A 7861-nucleotide genomic window follows, 5' to 3' on the forward strand; every position below is an offset into this window, starting at 1 on the left:
TCTTGGACACTAATCTGCCAAGTTGGCTTCTGATGAACCCCCATTCCAGGAAAGCTTCTAAGATCCCCATTTATCGTTTCTTGTGTAATTGCAGATACTTACCATATATCCTTAAGTCAAACAACCTTGATGTTATCCTACTTCAACTGTCTACACATCCATTCTGAACCACCCTCCCCTCTGGTATACAAGTCCTGGGTCTTGGGAGTGATGGTGCGGGGTCCACCCTCTTGTCTTGCCACTGCCAAGACACAGACGTGGCTTCTGTCCGTAAGTCCCTATTGAATGTTTGTTTCTAAGGAACTAGATATGCCAGCCTCTTTCTTTGGCCTCTTAGCTTCCTCAGATGTTGGAGCAGGTTTCTACACATCTGCCCATGGTAAGACACTCACGTTCGGCTTGTATTCTATTCATGTTGGATAGCGCTGACATAGAAGAACCTGAAACAGCCCGCAGCACAGCCGGCCCTCCTGCCCTGGTCAGTGGGCACAAGCACATCAGATCAAGCTTTCATGGGTCTCAGGATCTGGGATGGTGCTTTGGAACTGAATGTTGTGGTGGGACCACTCCTCTAAGGAGGGCAGGATCCAAGGTGGGCTGTGAGCCCTCTTCCTAAGTGACGGCCTTCAGTGGTCCCCAGAGGCAGCCCCAGGGAGATGAGGACCTGGCTGGCTCTCCAAAAATCTGAGCAGGCTGGCTCATGTTTGGTTTAGGGATACATAAATCACTCACATTTTAAACACTAGAACCCCTCAGGCACGAGATGCCCATGCCCTGAGATTCATGCCTGCCCGTCTGTTCCCTCTGAGTCATGCCTTCACTGGGTGGAAGACCACTAGGATCACAGCACGGTCTGCAGTCCCCCTTTTTTTTTTTGAGATGGAGTCTTGCTCTGTCTCCCAGGGTGGAGTGAAGTGGTGTGACCTTGGCTCACTGCAACCTCCGCCTCCCGGGTTCAAGCAATTCTCCTGTGTCAGCCTCCCAAGTAGCTGGGATTACAGGCACCCACCACCACGCCTGGCTAAGTTTTGTATTTTTAGTAGAGATGGGGTTTCACCATGTTGGCCAGGCTGGTCTCGAACTCCTGACCTCAGGTGATCCACCCGCCTCGGCCTACCAAAGTGGTGGCATTACCGATGTGAACCACGGCACCCAGCCTGCAATCCCTCTTTCTTTTTTATTCCCTCCAAGCACTGAAGCATGAATTTGTGGTAAGGTAAATACACATGTGTGTGTTGGGGTGGGGGGGTATATCCACAGAATGTCACGTGCCCAGCCCTGTTCTCTATTTGTTACAGTTGGCTATTAGGATTCCAGCCTCTTGCTCACACACATAGTCTAACTATTTCCCTTTTGTTCAGAATTGGAATTCTTTCCCTTTTTTTTTCCTGCTATTATAAACAGCAGTGCTATGAATATCTTTATTTTTTTCCACTTGAATTATTCTACTGGAATGTTTTCCCTGAAGTGAAATTGGTTGGCTGGAAGGTATATATAATTTTATAGTTCCTGTGATTTTTCACCAAATCATTGTCCCAAAAGACTGCATTGCTATGTATCGCCTTCTGCGTGTACGTGTGTGTGTGTATGCATGTGCGTGTGTGGACGTACGTGTACACCGTTTTCCCTCAGCCCTGCCAGCTGTGGGTTTGATCCCTTGTATTTATTTTTACTAATTAACTGGTACATAACAGATATCTCCTGGATATTATACTTGCATTTGCTTACTTGCTAACAAGAATGAGTAAAGTCCTTCTCTTAACACCCAGAAGAATAAAATAAACAGCCACCACATCCATGGCTTAGAGAAACACCTCTCAGCTCCCTCCTTTGCCAGGACTCGGGGGCACCCACAGCTGACGCCGAGGCTGTGACGCGGCTGGCCAGGCTCGATCTCGGCCTGCTGACCTGTGGCTGTCATCGTGGTCCTAGAGGTCTCCTCCAGCTAATAAAGCCATTTCTCTCCTCCAGCCAACTGAAGGCACATGAGGCAATGCCCTCTTCTGCACGGTTTAGATGAGTCCTGCATTTCTTTTTTTTTTTTTTTTTGAGACGGAGTCTCGTTCTGTCGCCCAGGCTGGAGTGCAGTGGCGCGATCTCGGCTCACTGCAAGCTCCGCCTCCCGGGCCGACACCATTCTCCTGCCTCAGCCTCCTGAGTAGCTGGGACCACAGGCGCCCGCCTCCGCGCCCGGCTAATTTTTTGTATTTTTAATAGACACGGGGTTTCACCGTGTTAGCCAGGATGGTCTCGATCTCCTGACCTTGTGATCCACCTGCCTCAGCCTCCCAAAGTGCTGGGATTACAGGCGTGAGCCACCGCGAGTCCTGCATTTCTTAATTCCCATATGTTCGTTGTTGGGATTGAGAGACATTCTGTTTTACATGCAAAAAAGGTTGCCGGAGATGCGGCTGATGTCCTGTCCACAGCTTATGAAAACCTCAGGGCAGTCTCTGCACCCTCCCCCCGGGGAAGTTACAAAACACTATCCTCTGATTGCCACTGTCTGGGCCTGGCTTGGCCCAGACCTGGGGAGAGGAGGAGGAAGGCCTTGACTGGCTGGCCCGCCAGAGGGCGCCTCCCACCGCAGATGCTAGGCCGTGTCCCCAGCCCTGCAGCCTCCTAGCTCTGCACACCACAGCCAAGCCTGCATCCCTCCAGCCAGACATCTCAGCCCAGAGACACAAAGCAGTCATCCAGCTAAAATGTACCATCTGCCTGGGAATGGCAATGCTGAAGCAGGTTAATAGCTGGCCCTGAGCAGATGGTTTATTCCAATGATGACTGGGTCCCTGCACCCAGTCCTCTTCCTTAGCGCTGCCTCACCCATCGGGAGCCTACAGCTCTCCTTGGGCCAGGCCCCACTGGAAGGGCCAGCCCTGCTGCCCAGAAATCCTGCCACCCTGCCACCCAGGCACCAAACACCCAGACACCCAGACATCTAACATGCAGTCACCTGACACCCAGACACCCGGACACCTGGACACTCAGTCATCCAGACACCTGATACCCAGATACCCGGACACCCAGACACCTGACACTCAGACACCGAGACACCTGACACCCAGACACCCAAACACCCAGACACCTGACACCTGGACACCTGACACCCAGACACCCAAACACCCAGACACCTGACACCCAGACACCTGACACCCGGACACTTGGACACCCAGACACCTGACACCTGGATACCTGACACCCAGACACCCAAACACCCAGATATCTGATACCCAGACACCTGACACCCAGATACCTGACACCCAGATACCCAAACACCCAGACACCTGACACCCAGACACCTGGACACCCAGACACCTGACACCCGGACACCAAGACACCTGACACTCAGACACCCAGACACCTAACACCCAGAAACCTGACACCCAGACATCTGACACCCAGACATCGAGACACCTGACACCTGGACACCCAACACCCAGAAACCTGATACCCAGACACCTGACACCCGGACACCTGACACATGGACACCTGACACCCAGACACATGGACACCTGGACAGCCAGACACCCAGACTCCTGGACACTCAGACACCTGACAGTGAGACATCCATACACCCAGACACCTGGAAACTCAAACACCAGACACCCAGACACCCAGACACCCAGATGCCCAGACACTGAGACACCTGACACCTGACACCCAGACAACTGACACCCTGACACCTGGACACGCAGACACCTGACACCCGACATCCAAACACTCGACACCCAGATACCCAGATACCCGACACCCAGACACTTGGATACCTGGACACCAAGATGCCTGACACCCAGACACCTTACACTCAGGCACCTGGACACCCAGACACCTGATACCTGGACACCCAGACAACCTGACATCCAGACACCTGGACACCCAGATACCCAGACATGCAGACACCTGACACCTAACACCCAGACACCCAGACACCCGGACACCCAGACACCTGACACCTGGACACTTGGACACCCAGACACCTGACAGCCAGACATCTGGACACCCAGACACCCAGACACCCAAACACTAGATACCCAGACACCCAGCCACTTGAGATCCAGACACTCAGACACCTGACACCCAGACACCCACACACCTGGTGGGGTGTCCGGGTGTCTTGGTATCAAGTGTCTGGGTGTCTGGGTGTCGGGTGTCTGGGTGTCCAGATGTCAGGTTTCTGAGTGTCTGGGTGATGAGGTGTCTGAGTGGCTGGGTGTCTGGTTGTCCAGGTGTCCAGGTGGTGGGGTGTCTGGGTGGTGGAGGGCCTGGGTGTTTGGGTGCTCAGGTGTCCAGGTGGTGGGGTGTCCAGGTAGTGGAGTGTCTGGGTGTCTGGGGGTTGGGGTGTCTGGATATTCGAGTGGCAGGGTGTCTGGATGGTGGGGTGACTGAGTATCCAGGTGTCCAAGTGACCCTCAGACACCCAGACACCCGACACCCAGATACCTGACACCCAAACACCCAGACATCTGACACCTGGACACTCAGACACCCAGACACCAGACACCCAACACCCAGACACCCAGACGCCCAGAAACCTGACACTCAGACACCCAGAAACCCAGACACCCAGACACCTGACACCCAGACACCTGACAGCCAGACACCTGACACCCAGACATCCGGACACCCAGACACTCGGACACCCAGACATCCAGACACCTGACACCCCACCACCTGGACACCCAGACACCCTGCCACCTGAACACGCTGCCACTCAGTCACTTGGACACCTGGATACTCAACCACCCCACCATCCAGACACCCTGCCACTCCAATCCCCAGACACCCCAATCCCCAGACACCCAGACACTCCACTACCTGGACACCTGGACAACCCACCACCTGGACACCTGGACACTCAAACACCCAGACCCTCTGCCACCTAGACACCCTGCCACTCAGACACCGAGACACCCCACCACCTGGACACCTGGACACCCAGACACTCAGACACCTCACCACACAGATACCCAGAAACCTGACACCCAGAAACCTGGACACCCAGACACCCAGACACCTGACACCGAGACACCCAGACACTTGACACCAAGATACCTGGACACCCCACCACCCCACCACCTAGACACCATGCCACTCAGATACCCAGACACCCTGTCCCCCAGACACCAAGACACCCAGATACCCCACCACCTGGAAAATGCTCCACCCAGACACCCTGCCACCTGGACACCTGGAGACCCCTCCACCCACAGACCCCACCACGAGGATACCCTATCACCCAGACACACAGACACTCAAATACCCTGCCACCCCACCACCCAGACACTCTGTCTCCTGGACACGCAGACACCCTGCTGTCCCACAACCCAGACACCCTGCCACCCTGCCACCTTGCCACCTGAACATGCCACCACCTGGACACACAGACATCCTGTGACTCAGCCACCTGGACACCATGCCACCCAGCCACCCGGACACCAAGCCACCCAGCTGCCCCGCCGGCCACATGTGGCTGACTCCCTGCTCACCCTCCCACTGCGTCAGCCACAGGGAACTGGGGTGGGGTCCCAGCACCCCTAGGCAGGCAGTTCCATAGGGGATTACCGCCAGCTGTCTTTCACAGAGAGACAGCCAAGCTACAGATCAATCAACCCCATTCATAATCAAACGAAAATGAATCAAACCAGATGTCAGTAGTCACCCATGAAATTAATCAAGGCGTAAGACAGTAGCACTCTGCTCCTTAGTAGGGATGTAATGAGATGTGTGCCCCCTTGTTGGGAGAGTAAGTTAATGATAACACCTCTCCAGAAAGGATTCTGACCTAATAAAACAACTCACCTTAAAAAATGTCGCATACTTGGCGGGGCATGGTGGCTCACGCCTGTAATCCCAACACTTTGGGAGGCCAAGGTGGGAGGATCACTTGAGGACAGGAGTTCGAGGCTAGTCTGGCCAACATGGCGAAACCTGGTCTCTACTAAAAAATACACAAATTAGCCAGGCGTGGTGGCAGGCACCTGTAATCTCGGGTACTTGGAAGGTTGAGGCAAGAGAATCATTTGAACCCAGGAGGCAGAGGTTGCAGTGGGCTGAGATCACACCACTGCACTCCAGACTGGGCGACACAGCAAGAATCCGTCTAAAAAAAAAAAAAAAAAAAAAAAAAAGCTGCATACTTTTAAATCCAGCAATTTGACTTTGAGGAATGAATCCTAAAGACTAGAATGCAATAAAGAAAATATTAACACAGGAGTACTGTAATACTTCAGCATTACAGTAGTAAAAACCCACAAATGGAAATCACACCAGGCACATGGTTAGGCACAGTGGAATATTATGCAGCTATTACAAATATTTACAAGGAATTTAAAATTACATCAAAAATATTATTTAACATTCATTGATAAAGGTGTTCAAAGAGGTATACAGGAGAAGAAGACAAGTACGTTAGAAACATACATACATAGGCTGGGTGCGGTGGCTTACGCCTATAATCCCAGCACTTTGGGAGGCTGAGATGGGCAGATCATGAGGTCAGGAGATTGAGACCATCCTGGCTAACACAGTGAAACCCCATCTCTACTAAAAATACCAAAAAAAAAAAAAAAAAAAAAATTAGCCGAGCATGGTGGTGGGCGCCCGCAGTCCCAGCTACTCGGGAGGCTGAGGCAGGAGAACGGCTTGAATCCAGGAGGCAGAGCTTGCAGTAAACCGAGATTGTGCCACTGCACTCCAGCCTGGGCGACAGTGCGAGACTCCATCTCAAAAAAAAAAAAAAAAAAAAAAGAAATATACATACATAGCATTAAAACAATTGCAGGAACGACACCAAATCTGTTACCAGCAGTTTTCTGGGTGGTGAATCTGTGGTTTTTATTTCATTATACTTTTCCGGGTTTTTCTAGGTTTTCAGCAAGAAATACTGACAAAAGGAAATGAACACTTTTCAGAGACTTAATTCAAAACAGAATTAAAGGAATACACATGAAATTGGTAATAGTGGCTGCCTCTGGGGTTGGTTTGGGAGAAGGCCTTCCTTTATAGCTTGCACCCTCCTGTACCTTTTAAATTTTGTACCAGGCAGGTATTACTTATTCAAAAATAAATACATTTCTACAAAGAAGATACAGATATATAAATACTAAAACCACAGGAGCCGAGAAGTAGCAGCTTGATTTCCTGAGGGAAATCAAGAAAAGTGTTTTCGGCTCCTGGGGGAGATGAGACTCCAGGTTCAGGCTGCCCTTTTAGGCCCAAAGCCTCCAAGTCACCCCAGGACCCAGCTAGTCCCAGTGTCTTCACTCAGCAAGGCCTGCTCCATCAGACACAAAACTGGTCAGGAGTTGAACCATCTCCTCCCTGGGCATTTTCCCCTGCAGTAGGGGTGGGCAGGCTGTGGGAGGGGCTGCAGTGGACACTGGGCCTCTGAGCTGGGACCATCTGTGTCCCCTAGGCCTGACACAGATCAGGACGTCATGCACGAGTACGAATGAGTGGGGCCCAATCGCCTAACAAAGGGAACTCGATTCCAGCCCTGATTGTTCCAGGAGGATTTGCTGTAAGCAACTGGAGAAGTTGGCATTTGTTCAACGTGGAAAAAGTGTCCCCCAACTTTGAAGCACTGAACCAAACATCTTTGTTGACATTTCATTCTCATGCTATCTGCAAATCAATGTCTTTTCCTTTACACTAAAAACAGGGCAACTTTAGAGCCCACTAAAGCTACACAAAATTGGGAGGGGGCATGCTCTGATTTCCCACTTTCAGTTCCAGGGACCGTATGAAGGACTTATTTGCGGGAAGAGCAGGAATGATCAGTTCAACAAGAAAGGCCACACTCAGTTTTCATAGACAGACAACCCCTCCTTCCCAATCCTACCCTGTCCCCCATCAACTT

The sequence above is a fragment of the Macaca fascicularis genome, chromosome 19 (assembly GCF_037993035.2).
Source record: "Macaca fascicularis isolate 582-1 chromosome 19, T2T-MFA8v1.1".
Classification (NCBI taxonomy): Eukaryota; Metazoa; Chordata; class Mammalia; order Primates; family Cercopithecidae; genus Macaca; species Macaca fascicularis.